Below are 16,430 nucleotides of genomic sequence, written 5' to 3' on the forward strand. Positions count from 1 at the left end.
TTACCAATTCTCCAGCAGTATATGAATCGCTAACACATCTTCTCCAATACCTGGTAGAGTCAGATTTCTTAATTTGTAGCAATACAGAATACATAAAATGGTATCACACTGTAATCTGTTTGTACTTGATTAGGTTGAAGATCTAATAAGGTTGAAGGCCTTTTCACAAGTTTATTAATGATCTATGTTCCTTTCTGCATTCCTTTGTTCAGAGTTTTTAGACAATTTTATTGGATTGTCTTTTTCTTATGAAATAATATGCTTTGTATATTCAGGACCAGGACTGGCTACATAATTTGCAGTGCCCAGTACAAAATAAAAAAGCAGGGCCACTTATTCAAAAATTAATTTCAAGACAGTAACAGCTTAGCATTAAAATAAGTGTGGGGCCCTGTGTGACTGCACAGGTTGTACATCCATAAAGGTGGCCCTGTTCAGGACACTAATTCTCTATTACATATATTCCAATTTTCCTCCCAAGTTTGTGGTTTATCTTTTCATCTTCCTTATGGTGTTTTTAGAGGGACATTAATTTTAATGTAGTGAAAAATATCAATCATTTTTTGAGTCACTTTTCTGGCTCACTGAGAAAATCCTATAGACTTCATAAAACTTTATGGCTTTGCCTTTTCATCTGAGCTCTAATTCATGAGTGCTTTCCAAGGATCAGTGAGCTCACAGCTCTCTCCTCTCAGCCATTATGTCCCATTCTTCACAAACAACATTTCAGGACTTTATGACCTTTGTGACAGTAGCGTCTTAATCATTATCATTGAATTCATTTCTGGGCAAGCCCACTCAGATTGGATTGGAGGGACTTCCCTGGTGGTACAGTGGTTAAGAATCCACCTTTCCAATGCAGGGGACGCAGGTTCGATCCCTGGTCAGGGAACTAAGATCCCACATGCCGCAGGGCAACTAAGCCGACATGCCGCAACTACTGAGCCCGCATGCTCTGGTGCCCGTTCACCACAACAAAGAGCCCACACACCGCAAGGAACATCCCACGTGCCGCAACTAAGACCAACGCAGCCAAACAAATTAATTAATTAATTAATTTTTAAAAACCAAATTGGACTGGAACTTGTGCCACATGCCAAGTCTGGAATTGTCTATATTTGTCAGTAATACTCCAAGTCAGAAATTTTAATAAAAAATTTCAACCATCTGGTTAGAACATTTTATGTTTAAAAAAAAGGGAGAAAAGGCTGAAAAATCTTCAAGTTTCATTAAATTAGCAGGAATCAAAGGAGAGCATGATTGCTGTTATTAAAGTTGAAAATCTTTTTCATTTGGAACCTTCAAAATAAAATTTGGCTAGGAAGCAAATAATTTTATTCTAGTCTTGGCTTCTTTTGAAATAAGGTCAATAATATGCTTTTTAAAGTGAAAGGAAAGTTATAAAACAAATTTTAGAATGATGTCAAAATGTATCAAACTGTTTACTTTCCCAAAAGTAAAGGAATTAGTCAACTCAAAAATAACCAAATTTCTGGTGCAGGATGGTGACAGCTGAGGAGGCTGTGTGTGGGGAGGTGGGGGGTGGGGGGGCTGGGATAAATGGGAACTCTACGTGCTTCCTGTTCCATTTTACTGTAAAACTAAAACTGCTCTAAAAAAATAATGTCTATTTAAAAGGGAAAAGAGAAAAGGAAAGCAAAAAATAATAACTAATTTGACACAATACAGGTTAATAATGAATGTAAGTATACTGCTTAGTCTTCTTGGACAGTAAACAAAATTACTCTGATTTCTTCAAACACAGAATTCAATAAACTTTATTCTTAAAGTTCCTAATAATCCTTTAGGTAAAAACAATGTTATTCACAACCTTACCATGAAGATCCACTCACAACTTCACTGTGAAAAGAAATCAAGCAGCATTTATTAGAAGAAAAAAGTTCTGGACAAATATTCATTAAACTTTAAAGGGGTGGGGGGAGAGTTTCAAAAGCTCATCCAAGCACTGAGAACAGCACATGATGAAACCAAAACCCCTACACAGGTTCTATCTCTGGTCCCTGTTCAAGCAAAAGTACTCTTCTAGGGCTTCCCTAGTGGTGCAGTGGTTAAGAATCCACCTGCCAATGCAGGGGACACAGGTTCGAGCCCTGGTCCAGGAAGATCCCACATGCCGCGGAGCAGCTAAGCCCGTGCACCACAACTACTGAGCCTGTGCTCTAGAGCCCGTGAGTCACAACTACTGAGCCCATGTGCTACAACTACTGAAACCCACGCGCCTAGAGCCTGTGCTCCACAACAAGAGAAGCCACCGCAATGAGAAGCCCGCACGCCGCAACAAAGAGTAGCCCCCGCTTACCGCAACTAGAGAAAACCTGTGTGCAGGAATGAAGACCCAACAAAGCCAAAAATTAAATAAATAAATAAATAGTTGTTTAAAAGGGGGGGGGGCTTCCCTGGTGGAGCAGTGGTTAAGAATCCGCCTGCCAATGCAGGGGACACAGGTTCGAGCCCTGGTCCGGGAAGATCCCACATGCCACAGAGCAACTAAGCCCGTGTGCCACAACTACTGAGCCTGCGCTCTAGAGCCCGTGAGCCACAACTACTGAGCCCGCGCACCACAACTACTGAAGCCCATGCGCCTAGAGCCCGTGCTCCGCAACAAGAGAAGCTACCGCAATGAGAAGCCCGCGCACCTCAAGGAAGAGTAGCCCCTGCTCGCCACAACTAGAGAAAGCCCGCACACAGCAATGAAGACCCAACACAGCCAAAAATAAAATTTTTTTTTTAAATTTTAAAAAAGAAACCGACTCATAGATATAGAGAACAAACTAGTGGCTACCAGTGGGGGGATGAGGGGTGTGACTTAAGTAGGGGATTAAGAGGTACAAACTACTACGTATAAAGTAAATAAGCTACAAATATATATTGTATAGCACAGGGAATATAGCCAATATTTTACAATAACTATAAATGGAGTATAATTCATAAAAATTTTGAATCACTATGTTGTACCTACACCTGAAACTACTATAAATATTCTAAATCAACTTTATCTCAATAAAATAAAATAAACAAACCAGTAACAATGTTGCTATTTTAAAAATAATAATATTATTAAAAAATAAATTCCAAAAATCACTTCGTAGTAGAGGTGCTCATCTCTCTCCTTTTCCTACTGAACCCACAGTACTCTTCACATACTACCACAAAGTCCTAGCCCTACATCAAAGAAATGCAATTTCTATTCCAACATTTATGTTTATAAAATGCAATTAGAACACTCAAAAATATTCTTTGAGGGAATTCCCTGGTTGTCCAGTGGTTATGACTCCACACTTCCAATGCAGGGGGCACAGGTTTGATCCCTGGTAGGGGAACTAAGATCCCACAGGCCATGCGTGTAATGGCCAAAATAAATAAATAAATAATTTTTTAGAAAAATTCTTTGACGACTTCCCTGGCCGTCAAGTGGTTAAGACTGCAATTCCACAGCAGGGGGCACCGGTTCAATCCCTGGTTGGGGAATTAAGATCCCACACACAGCACAGCCAAAAAAAAAAAAGAAAAAAATCTTTGATACCCATGAAATCAAATATTTCTCCATGACCCAAGAAATAACCAGATTAAAACTACTAGTGGGGCTTCCCTGGTGGCACAGTGGTTAAGAATCCGCCTGCCAATGCACGGAACACGGGCTCAAGCCCTGGTCCGGGAAGATCCCACATGCCGCGGAACAACTAAGCCCGTGTGCCACAACTACTGAGCCTGCACTCTAGAGCCTGTGAGCCACAACTACTGAAGACCGCACACATAGAGCCCATGCTCCGCAACAAGAGAAGCCACCACAATGAGAAGCCCACACACTGCAACGAAGAGTAGCCCCCACTCGCCGCAACTAGAGAAAGCCCACGCACAGCAACAAAGACCCAATGCAGCCAAAAATAAATAAAAATAAAATAAATAAATTTATTAAAAAAAAAAAAGACTGCTAGTGTATGAGTCTGTTAGTCTGTTTTTCTTTCTTTTTGTTTAACAAATGGAGATTATATATTCTGGCTTTTTTAAAAATACAGTTTCTCAAAAGACCAATATAGCCAGTAAACATAGGGAGGAATAAAAGCAATCTCACTGGTACTCCGGAAAATAAAAATTAAAAGCACAATAAGATACCACTGTGTACCCACCAGGATAGGTAAAAATTAAAGAAACTAATAATACCCAGGCTTGTTGAAAATGGAGAGCAATGGAAATTTACATTCTTTATGACATAGGAATTCCACCCTAGATATAAATCCAAAAGAAATGTGTACACGTTTCACCAAAAGATATTTACTAGAATGTTCACAGCAGCATTACTCAGACGAGCCAAAAAGTATAAACCCAAAACAGAATGGATAAATTATGATACATTAGCACAATATAATACTATATTGCAATGAAAATGAATTTAGTACCTTAGAGCTTTATGAACACAGTCTGATACATAAAAATATGCAAGCTGTTAAGCAAAAAAAAAAAAAAAAGAAGCACAGGATAGTTGCTATGATGTGTCTTTGGCAAAGGGATAAAGATGTAAAGAAATAAAAATCTATATTCATATTTGCTTCTAAGTATAAGAGGCACTGGAAGATTACACAGATACTAGTAACATTAGTTTCCTGGGCAGAGTGAAATGTTAGGGAATTGGGGTAGACATGAACTGGGTAGCTGGGAAAAGGGTGGGAAACTGTTTACTTTTTTTATACTTTTTAATCTTTGAACCACAGTAATCTATTACATATTACAAATATAAATAATCCAGAAAAAGGATTCAAAAACCACTTTTTTAAATCTATTTAGATATGAGCATCTGAATTAAAAAAGATATTTCAGCAATAAAAATAATTTGCAAACGCCTCAAAAAAATAAAAACCAGAAGTGTGCCTCAAACATACACAAATAATGGGAACCACTCTTCTACACACCGTAAGAATGAGAATATACCTTTGTTCATCTTACTAAGCTACACGGAGCAACTCACAACTACACATAACATGGATAAATCTCATGAACACATTGGGGTTTTTTGCTTTTTTTGCGGGGTGGGTGGGGAGGGTTGACTTAAACAACAAACATCAGTTCTGGAGCTTGGAAGTCTGAGATCAGGGTGCCAGCATGGTCAGGTTCTTTGTGAGGGACTTCTCTCTGGTTTACAGACCACCATCTTCTCATTGTATCCTCACATGGTGGAGAAGAGAGAGATATACCTGCTTGATTCCATGTATATAACATTCAAAAAATGGGCATAACTAATTCTAGGGTGTTAGCTGTCAGAATAGTGACTACCCTTGGGAAAGAAGCAAGCAGAAGTGAGTGGGGTGGGAGGTGGTACACATAAGGAGAGTTTCTGGTCTCCTGGCAGTGTTCTACTTCTTGGTGATGGTTACATGGATCTGTTTACTTTGTGATAAATCATGATACTATATATTGATGAGTTTTTGCCATTTACTGCATGTGTTATACTTCACTGAAAAAAGTTAAAAGAAAAAAAACACAGTGAACCACTATATCGCATCTGTTAGACTGACAAAAAGATCTGACAGTATCAACTGTTTGAGATTATGTGGAATAACCAAAACATTTTACCTTCCTGGTGACAGTATAAATTAGTATGACCTCTAAGGAAACCAATCTGGCATTATCTAACATATTTCATTATTTTTAAGATGAAGTGTTTTCCACATTTTAACACCTTTGATATAGAAATGCATCTTACAGTCACCATCAGGTAGCAGGAATGCCTCATGTGAACTTGATTCTTTTTCCTGATGTCCTAATAAGACAACTACAACCTTTAATATTTTAGTACACAAACCATGTAAGGACCATTTGAAAAAAGAATATATATCCTGGCTGTAGTCTGAAATCTTTGTTGACATCTTTTGGTAAAAATCACCAAAAAACATCCAGAATGAGTGTCAGAGGCTTATAAAAATCCACCTCACTACACCCTTAAGATTTATACACTCTGCTGTACATATGTTACACTTGAATTAGAAAAAAAAAGTATAAATAAGGATAACAATTTCTGCTTCAAAAACCCCATGAAATAGTTAAGTTCATGGTGGGGGGGGGGAGTCTTAAAAATATGGACAGACTCCCGACCTCACTCATTAGAAAAATGCAAATTAAAACTACACAATTTTCAACCTGTTTGCCATGGTACATTGTTGGCAAGGCTGTGAAGAAATACACATCATCCGGCATAACAACAACATAATGGTAAGTATGTGAATTATGTAACCTTATTGTGGTAAATATTTTGCAATATATACCTGTATCAAATCATTACATTGTACACCTTAAATTTACACGATGTTATATGTCAATTAAGTCTCAATAAAGCTGGGGAAGGGGGGAGAGAAACCCACATTATCCCTTTTCATTGGTGGGAGAGTCAGGGTCCAAACATAAAGGCAATTTAGCAATATCTATCAAAATTACAAAGATATATGGCCTTTTATTAGTAATACCACATCTGAATTTATTCCATAATTATATACTTGCATATGGGCAAAATGCCGTATGTACAAGGTAGTTCACTGCAATACTGTTACAATAATAAAAAATCAGAAACAAGCCAAACGTCTACCAACAGGGAATTGGTTAAATAAATTATCCAAAGGGAAATCATACAAGTTAAAAAACAAAACAAAATGATATACTCTATGGAAAGATCTTTGGTAAAGATCTCCACTGTTAAGTAAAAAACACAATGTACAAAGGGGAGGGTAAGAAGACCAATCTGCAGAACAACAGGTATAATACGCTACCTTCGGAGTTGGTGAGTTTTTTGGATAGAAAAAAGTGCCTGTACTTTTATTGCCTTTATTTATGTAAAGAAACTCTAGAAGAATACATAAGAGGCTAATAAATAGTTTCCGGGACAGAGTGGAGTGTTGGAGGAATGCAGTAAATAGGAACAGGGTGGCTGAGGGCTAGAGGTGGGAGAGTTTCTACTGTTCAACTTTCTTATATTGAAAAGGTTTTTAATCCCATGGGAATCTATTACTATTTATACATAGATTAGTAAATTAATAAACCAAAATAGGGTCCAAATACTATCAACATACACACACGATGACGAAAACTATTCTTTTACTGTCTCCGTAACTGAGGCAACAACATTATCCATCTCACTGAAGTCTGTAGTGTGAACACATCTATCTGGCCTAAGTCATCAGCCCAAGATCTCTAATACTAGTTTCCTTGAGAAAGCATGTTTCCTCCAAAATTCCATTTTGCTTCTCTCAGAGTCAGGGTCAACCTCCTCTCCCCTAGTTATATAAAGCCTCATGTCTCTTCTGAACAAAAGCTTCACCTAAGGATTCTCGCACTCTCACTTGTAAGTCCAGGGGTTAGTCTTTTGTACTCACCAGTAATTCACCCTAACAACTAAATCATGGTCTAATAAATAAGGGAATGTACAAAAGGGAGGCATCTAGTGTTTGCCGTCAATAGTATCTCCTCCTTAAACTAAAACAATGAGATAACTCCTATCCTGAATTGTCCTCCATACTGAATTATATCATCCATCTCTCATTTACCTAAAATGCAAGACACTATTTGACTAAATTCTGGTAACAACAAGATTAAGTATGAGAGAGTCTGGGGTGCAAGCCTCTGTGCAGATGCTGCTGTCTGTCCATCAGGCCAGCTCCTATGCACCTACACCAGTTCAGGTGGCATTTTCTCTAGAGCCCTTTCTGATCCCCCAAGGCTTACTCCCATGGGATCCTGCTGTGACTTGTACGTAACTCATTTATTACAGTGCATTACAAATATCAGTTTGCTTATCTCCCCTACAGGACTGTGGATCCCTCAGAGCAAGTAGAGAGTCATTCATATTTACAATCCAAGTACCTGCAAAATGCCTTTGATTAGGGCAGGTAATCAAAAATGTTCACTGAATGAATTAAAGAAACTACACGTGTAGCTAAAATCCCACTTAACGTTCTGCTTAACCCCAAAGGCATTTTACTTCATTCAGTCCCTGTTTTGAAGAAAACAGCAACTCCAATAACACTTTTCCTTACTGAAATATATCAGTATCTTAGATGTAAAGCTTTCATACATATAAAATCACTGAAAATATTAAGAAAACATCTCAGTCACTTTAGAAGTGTTACATAAAACTATGTAAAAAGTTAAGTATGTCTACTAAAAGTTAATAAAGGGACTTCCCCGGCAGTCCAGTGGTTAAGAATCCATGCTTCCATTGCAGGGAGCACAGGTTTGATCCCTGGTCGGGGAACTAGGATCCTACATGCCACGTGACATGACCCTCCCTCCAAAAAAATGGTAATAAAGTAGAAAAACAGCTGATGTTGGAGTGCTAAATTTTTATGAACTTTTGTTCATTTTTTGTTTTAAAGAAATTACGAGATATAATGATAACAAGAAATAAGTATATATAACATTTTCTAAGAAGGTAGATAGCGTTATAGGGACCAAGCATTTCTCCCAGAGTCTCAAACACTAACTGATACAGACATTCCAATATGGGCTGTCCCATGTGGCTTGAGGAAAAGGAAGCAGAAAACAGAATAATCAAGTATTCAAATACACCTAAGAATTGTGCGACAGACAGGTGTTTACAATTCAAAACGGGCTTTCAAATTTTATCAAATACTGGCAAAAGCTGGGAAACAAGGAGAAAAGCAAACTTTAAGGATGCCTTTTAAATACATCTTAGTTAATCTAGTCAACATAAAAGATAGTTATTCTTTTGTACTCTGCTTTTTTTCTTTAACAATCCTGGAAATTACTTTGTATCAGTTCATAGAGATCTTCCTGATTCTTTTTTTACATCTGGACTGTACTTCACTGTGTAGATATACCACTGTTTATGGGTATTTAGATTGTTTCCAATATTTTAACAGTGTAAACTATTGATATCCTCCTGTTCTGCTCCCCCTCAAACAACATCTCAGACAAAAAAACAAAAAAAACTGGCTCTACCAGCCAAAACATACCAAACTCAACCAACACTCCCACTGTCCCTGACATAGCCTCAGTCTAAGCCAGGGGTCCCCAACCCCCAGGCCATGGACCGGTACCAGTCCATACTCTGTTAGGAACCGGGCTACACAGTGGCAGGCGGGCAAGCAAGCAAAGCTTCATCTGTATTTAGAGCTGCTCCCCATCGCTCACATTACCGCATGAGCTCCGCCTCCTGTCAGATGAGCAGCAGCATTAGATTCTCATAGGAGAGCAAACCCTACTGTGAACTGTGCATGCAAGGGATGTAGGTTGCGTGCTCCTTATGAGAATCTAATGCCTGATGGTCTGAGGTGGAGCTGAGGCAGTGATGCTAGTGCTGGGGAGCGGCTGCAAATACAGATTATCATTAGCAGAGAGGTTTGACTGCACAGAGACCATAATAAATCAATTGCTTGCAGACTCATATCAAAACCGTATCAGTGAGTGGCAAGTGAAAACAAGCTCAGGGCTCCCACTGATTCTGCATTATGGTGAGTTGTATAATTATTTCATTATATATTACAATGTAAAAATAATAGAAATAAAGTGCACAACAGATGTAATGCGCTTGAATCATCCTGAAACCACCCCCTTCCCCAACCCTCCGTGGAAAAATTGTCTTCCACGTAACCAGTCCCTGGTGCCAAAAAGGTTGGGGACCGTTGGTCTAAGCCACTATCAGCATTTCTGGGCTGTTCTGCTTCAACAACCTCCTAATCAGTCTCTCTGCCTCCACTCTAGCTGCTCTACAGTTTGTCTGTGTCAGAGTAACTACAATGTACCTCACAGAGCAGAAATTAGATTACTCCAATTGTTTGCTTAAAACCTTCCAAAACTTCCCATTGTAACCCTACCTGAGTTGCAACTATGCACTACAAAGACCTTTTATGATCTGGTACTTGTCTACCTCTGACTTCATCTTCCATTCTTCCTCATTGACTTCTTTCTAGTCATTATGATTTGCTTTCTGTTCCTCTCACACTTACTTTGCTCCTAACTTAGTGCTTTTGTACTTGCTATTCTTTCAGTTTAGAATGTTCTGCCCCAGGTTATCTGCCACCTTCTAACACCCATGTCTCAATTCAAAAGTTACCTCTTCTAAGAAGTTTCCTGTGTACCACAACAATTAAGATTGTAACCTGGTTCATTCCCTACCACTTTACTACCTTCATAATACTTAATAGTACTTGCAATTCTCATTTATTATTTACATGTTTTTTTCTTCCACAGGAAAATACGAAAAGTCTTGAGGATAGCTTGTAATCCATATAACTTTAACTCTCTATCATTTTTTAAACTTTTCTATTAAGTCTGAAATTGTTTCAAATATTTCTCCATGGAATTGCCTATTCTGGACATTTTATATAAATGGAATCATACAATACACAGTCTTCTGTGACTGGCTTCTTTGACTTAGCATAATGTTTTCAAGGAACATCCATACTGCAGCATGTATAAGAATTGCATTCCTTTTTAAGACTGAATACTATTCCATTGTATGTATAAAATGCATTTTGCTTATCCATTCATTAGCTGTGGACATTTGGGTTGTTTCCACTTTTTGGCTATTATGAATAAGACTGCTCTACACTCATGTACAAGTTTTTGTATGAACATGTGTTTCAATTCTCTTGGCTATAAACCTAGCAGTGGAATTGCCGTGTCATATGGTAATTCTGTTTAACTTTTTAAGGAACTGACACAAGTCCTTTCCCAAAACAGATGCACTACTTTACAATCCAACCAGCAATGTATGAGGATTCCAAATCCACATGCAACATTTGTTATTGTCTACCTTTTGATTATAGTCATACTTGTAATGTGAAGCGCATCTCATTATGGTTTCAATTAACATTTCCCTAATGACTGATAATGTTGAGCAATTGTTCATGTGCTTATTAGCCATTTTTATATCTTCCTTGGAAAAACATTTATTCAAACCAGTTTATTTGCCCATTTTTAAGTTGGATTATTTAAATTTTTATTATTGAGTTGTAAATGTTCTTTATATTATTATATATATTCCTTATCAGATATATGCTTTTCTAATGTTTTCTCATTGGTCCTCTATTTGAACATTAGGCTCTGAGTTTTCTTATTAACTTAATCTCTAGGTTCAGAAGAAAGTGTCAGTATTAACTTACAACCATAACTGACATATTAAAAACAGTTTACAAGAATTTGGTATCACTGACAAATGGTTACCTGAAACCCACATTTTATAGGAAATACAATAATTTCTTTAAGGACTTGAAGTCACAGATTATTCATCTGTTGTCAATGTTGAATAGTATTGTAAGCAAAGAACAGCCTTGATATACAAAATGCTGACAGCCAATTTAGCAAATAAAATCAAAAACACAATCTTCTAACCTCCTTATATTTAAAAATACATATATAGTAAAATAGCTTCCAATAGCACTTCATATGTAAGGTTAGAAATTAACATATTTTAGAAACTATTATTTCTGATTATGGGAGAGGAAACAAACTTCTCAGTCTGTCATACAAGGCCTTTTGTGATCCACCTCTTCCTACCTATCTTCTGAAACTCCCTCCCTCTTTACATTACAGCTGGCAGTTTTTTAAACACCTGTGACTAAGCCCTGGTATCACCTCCCACAGGAATATTTCCTTGCCCACCTCTCTCCTGAGGACCAGTTTAGAAATTTCTATTCCAGTGGTTCTTAAACTTTTTGGTTTCAGCTTCCCTTCACACTCTTAAAAATTACTGAGGACTCAAAAGCTCTTGTCTATGTAGGTTATATCTATCAATATTTACTGAATTTGAAATTAAAACCAAGGATTTTAAATTTTTATTCATGTAAAAAATAGTAAATCTATTAAATGTTTACTTAAAAACATTTTATTTTTAAACATATTTTAGTTTTAAAAACCATATTTTTCAAAGAAAACCTTTAGTGAGAAGAGTGATACAATTTTACACTTCTGCAAATCTCCTTAACGTCTGCCTTAATAGAAGACAGCTAGATTCTCATCTCTGCTTTGCACCGAATCTACTGAGATATCACAATTTATATTGCCTCTGGCAAACTCCATCGTATATTCGTAAACAAATAAGGGCAAAAGAAAAGCAAATAATGTCCTAAGTTATGAAAATAGTTTTGACCTTGCAGATCTCTGAGAAAGAGCTCAGGGACCTCCAGAGGTCCCCAGACTGTACTTTGAGAACCACTGCTCCATTCTATGCCTCCCACAATACCCTGAAGAGGTTCTATCATTTGCACATAACACACAGTATTAGAATTATCTGTTCATTTGTCTGCCTCTCTTAAAGTTCCTTCAAGCCATGAGCTTTCTTCAACTTTGCATCCCCAGTGCCTCATACAGCATAGAGCATATATCTTCTCAATAAACATTCCATGAATAAATGGTAAATATAGGAAAATATTCACACACTCTAATAGATAAAGGTATATGTGAATGAAGCAGATTTTCCATGGCCAACTCTTCAGCTAACAGAAATGTATAAAAGAAAAATCTTATGATAAATTGACAGCAATGCTGAAAGTAGAATAAAGGATACATTCAGACCTAGCATAATCATACCAGATTAGAACTTTACAAAGTTCAGCCCTGAGGGAAAAAAGAACACCCTAAAATGCATCTTAGACTATAAACAAACACCCACTGCTCCAGCATTCTGACTAAATAAAAGTATCACCTCTGCAACAAGACAATTAAACCACTGTTTTAAAAAAAAAATGGGGGGGGGGGTTGTGTCAAGGGAGGGAGAGTGCCAGTGATGGATGACTAAGGATCAAACAGGTATTCTCAGCTTATGAATTTCTTAAAATTTTGTCAACCCAATTAGAATATGAAAAACATATTTCCTGTCTTTATTTGCATTGTTTGATTTCAAATCAATGCCTCCTTACATTTCTATGAATGAACATCACCCTCCCGATCCAATTAAACAACAACATCATAACATCCCTGAAGATAGGACACATATTTGCCTCTCTCACTTATACCTAGCCCAATACCTCAATGCTCAACCAATATCTCTAGGTTTGTTCATTAACTGGGTATCTGAAGAAGTACTTGTGCCAGGGAAAAAGAAATCCTTTTACAGTAAGGCCTGGGATGGGGTTAGGGTGGGATGTCACACTAACCAAGTCGATGAGAAAAGCTCTTGGAACAATTCTCAAGCATGAAGGGTAAATTCAATGCAGAGCGAAAGGAGCCTGTGGCCCTAGGGAAGCCACTGCCTGCACACCCTAGAGGTGGTGACCTCCTTCTCTAGGTCTCCATTCTCAACTGTAAAATAAAGCTCTAAAATGCAGAGGCTCTCGGCCATAATTTTCAGGAAGTCTCTACCTTGCGTGCCTAGGAAAGCCCCAACCTCTTGGAAGAACAAATCTGACATTCCAAAGGTCTGAATTTTGACCAGAGTCAGCTCACTAGTATTCCACATCATATTAGCAAAGCATTCAATTACTATTAAATCACTTACAACACAGGTTAATACTGTTACATTTTCTAGACAAATTACTTGACCTCTTAAAGAGAAAAAGCCATGTGAATATTTTAGAAAATAGTCATTAAAATAATTTCCCAGTTCCTATTATGTTTTATAAAAGCAGATCACTTAAACTTTTAGTAGTTAAAATCACGACATATTTTTCACTGGCACCACAACCTGTAAATATGGTACCACACAAAGACATTCACCTTGGCATACTCTTAGAACAAGATTCACAGAACAATAATAATGGCATAGTTTAGAAAACAGACTTTTCCGGGAGTTCCCTGGTGATCCAGTGGTTAGGACTCAGCGCTTTCACTGCCATGGCCTGGGTTCAATCGCTGGCTGGGGAACTAAGATCCCGCAAGACACGTGGCATGGCCAAAAAAAAAAAAAAAAAAGAAAGAAAGAAAAAAAAACAGGCTTTTTTTGTGAAGGGGAGAGAAACTATTATCCATTATGTTCACTACAATTTCACTATATTCTCATTTTTATTTATTTTTTATGTGACCTATTCAAAAAGCCTCAGGGACTTCCCTGGCGGTTCAGTGGTTAAGACTCCGAGCTCCCAATGCAGGGGGCATGGGTTCAATCCCTGGTCGGGGAACTAAGATCCCGCTTGCCACCTGACGCGCCCTCCCCCCGCAAAAAGAAAAGCCTCATATGGCCGTTTTTTTTTTTTTTTTAATTTTTTTGAAGTATTTGTTTATTTATGTATTTATGGCTGTGTTGGGTCTTCGTTTCTGTGCGAGGGCTTTCTCTAGTTGTGGCAAGCGGGGGCCACTCTTCGCGGGCCTCTCACTATCGCGGCCTCCCTTGTTGCGGAGCACAGGCTCCAGACGCGGGTTCAAGCCCTGGCCTGGGAGGATCCCACATGCCGCGGAGCGGCTGGGCCCGTGAGCCACAATTGCTGAGCCTGCGTGTCTGGAGCCCGTGCTCCGCAACAAGGGAGGCCGCGATAGTGAGAGGCCCGCGCACCGCCATGAAGAGTGGCCCCCCGCTTGCCGCAACTAGAGAAAGCCCTCGCACAGAAACAAAGACCCAACACAGCCATAAATAAATAAAATAAATAAATAAAATTAAAAAGAAAACTCAGTAAGTATTAAAATCAGCATTAGGAAGTCCACTTCCCATTTCAAAAGGATTCTTCCCCTTATAAAAAGAATCAGGATTTCCTTAATTCGATCAGCAGGGCAACAGTTTCTACATAGACTAAGAGATAGATATGCTAACACACTATTACAAGCACATCAGTGGCTTGTTTATAAAATCTTCAGTGATTTTCAGACTTGAAAAGAAACATTCAGAGGACTATCACTGTTTCATTCATTCAGCCACATGATAACTATACATGCTCAGCAGAAAGAGGCACCCCAGGAATGAATGAGTTGACACATTACATTAAGTAGAGGTACATTAAGTGTGGGGCCGGAAGCAATGTGCAGAACAATGTTTAGAGAACGCTATGTTTTTGTTTCTTTAAAAAGAGGAAGGGGAATATATAAATACAAATATATTTGCTTATACAGCACTTAGGAAAAATGCATTTGTAATCACTGGTTGCTTTAAGGAATGCAAATTGGGTAGCTGGGAGACAGGCAGAAAGGAGACTTCACTGTATGCTCTTTGTTTCCTTTTGAATTTTGAATCATAGGAGTGTACTACTTGTTCAAAAACAATAAATTTTTTTTAAAAACCACAAAATCCAGCATCTTGAGGCATCTAATTCCTATACTTGAGGCATCTGATTCCTGCCAAGTACAGGAAAGGGAATTTTCAATCCCCTCTACCAATCGGATCTTTCACCTCTGAATGCAAAAACACACACCTCACATGTCTCCTTTCTTTCCTTCCATCCTTTTTCTCCTTTCTTCATCAGCCAAGATTATTTCCATCTGTCTTTCCCCCCTAGCTCCCTTACTGCCTACAATCTACATTTTGTCCCACCCCTCAATTAAGAAAGTTTTATCGCCAAGTCCTTCAAGACCAAATTCAAGTCTGGCTTCCAGGATGCCTTCCCTTACTAGTCTAGCTCACATTGACCTTGGTCCCCTCAGAATTTTAGGGTTTTTTAAAACACAATTAAACATTACCCTATATGTTGTCTCTCTTTTTTTTTTTTTTTTAATAAATTTATTTATTTTTGGCTGCGTTGGGTCTTCGTTGCTGTGCGCGGGCTTTCTCTAGTTGCAGCAAGCAGGGGCTACTCTTCGTTGCAGTGCGTGGGCTTCTCATTGCAGTGGCTTCTCTTGTGGAGCACGGGCTCTAGGCACGCAGGCTTCAGTAGTTGTGGTGCGTGGGCTCAGTAGTTGTGGCTCACGGGCTCCAGAGCGCAGGCTCAGTAGTTGTGGCCACGGGCTTAGTTGCTCCGCGGCATGTGGGATCTTCCTGGACCAGGGATCGAACCCGTGTCCCCTGCATTGGCAGGAGGATTCCTAACCACTGCGCCACCAGGGAAGGCCCTATATGTTGTCTCTTAATGTTGATTTTTACTGTATATGTCTTGTACCCTCAATCAGAGTAACGGCTGGGAAAAGATAGATTTATTTTCTCCATATGACATATGGTATTTCAATTCTGAAATTATTGGAAGTTTTTATTCACCTCTAAAGTTCTAAAATTTCATTTCACCATTTCTAACCATGAAACTTAAGACTGACATCTATATCCCATCCAAAAAATTAAAGGGAGAAAGAAAAAGCCAAAATATATTACTTATTCAACTAGTAAAAATCTCTCACTTAAAAGAAGCTCAGGGACTTCCCTGGTGGCGCAGTGGGTAAGACCCTGTGCTCCCAATGCAGGAGACCCAGGTTCGATCCCTGGTCAGGGAACTAGATCCCACATGCATGCCGCAACTAAGAGTTCACGTGCTACAACTAAGGAGCCCGCCTGCCACCACTAAGACCCGGTGCAACCAAATAAATAAGTAAATAAAAATACTTTAAAAAAAAGA

General features: G+C 38.5%; 1 protein-coding gene across 6 annotated transcripts in view; it reads right to left on the bottom strand.

Moving 5' to 3' along the window:
* The window catches only part of PIK3CB (phosphatidylinositol-4,5-bisphosphate 3-kinase catalytic subunit beta), a 194,059-nt gene that overhangs the window by 147,899 nt on the left and 29,730 nt on the right, over positions 1 to 16,430 (bottom strand). The gene's annotated exons all lie outside the window — the stretch shown is intronic.

This window comes from Balaenoptera physalus (assembly GCF_965194825.1).
Source record: "Balaenoptera physalus genome assembly, chromosome: 4".
NCBI classification, from domain to species: domain Eukaryota; kingdom Metazoa; phylum Chordata; class Mammalia; order Artiodactyla; family Balaenopteridae; genus Balaenoptera; species Balaenoptera physalus.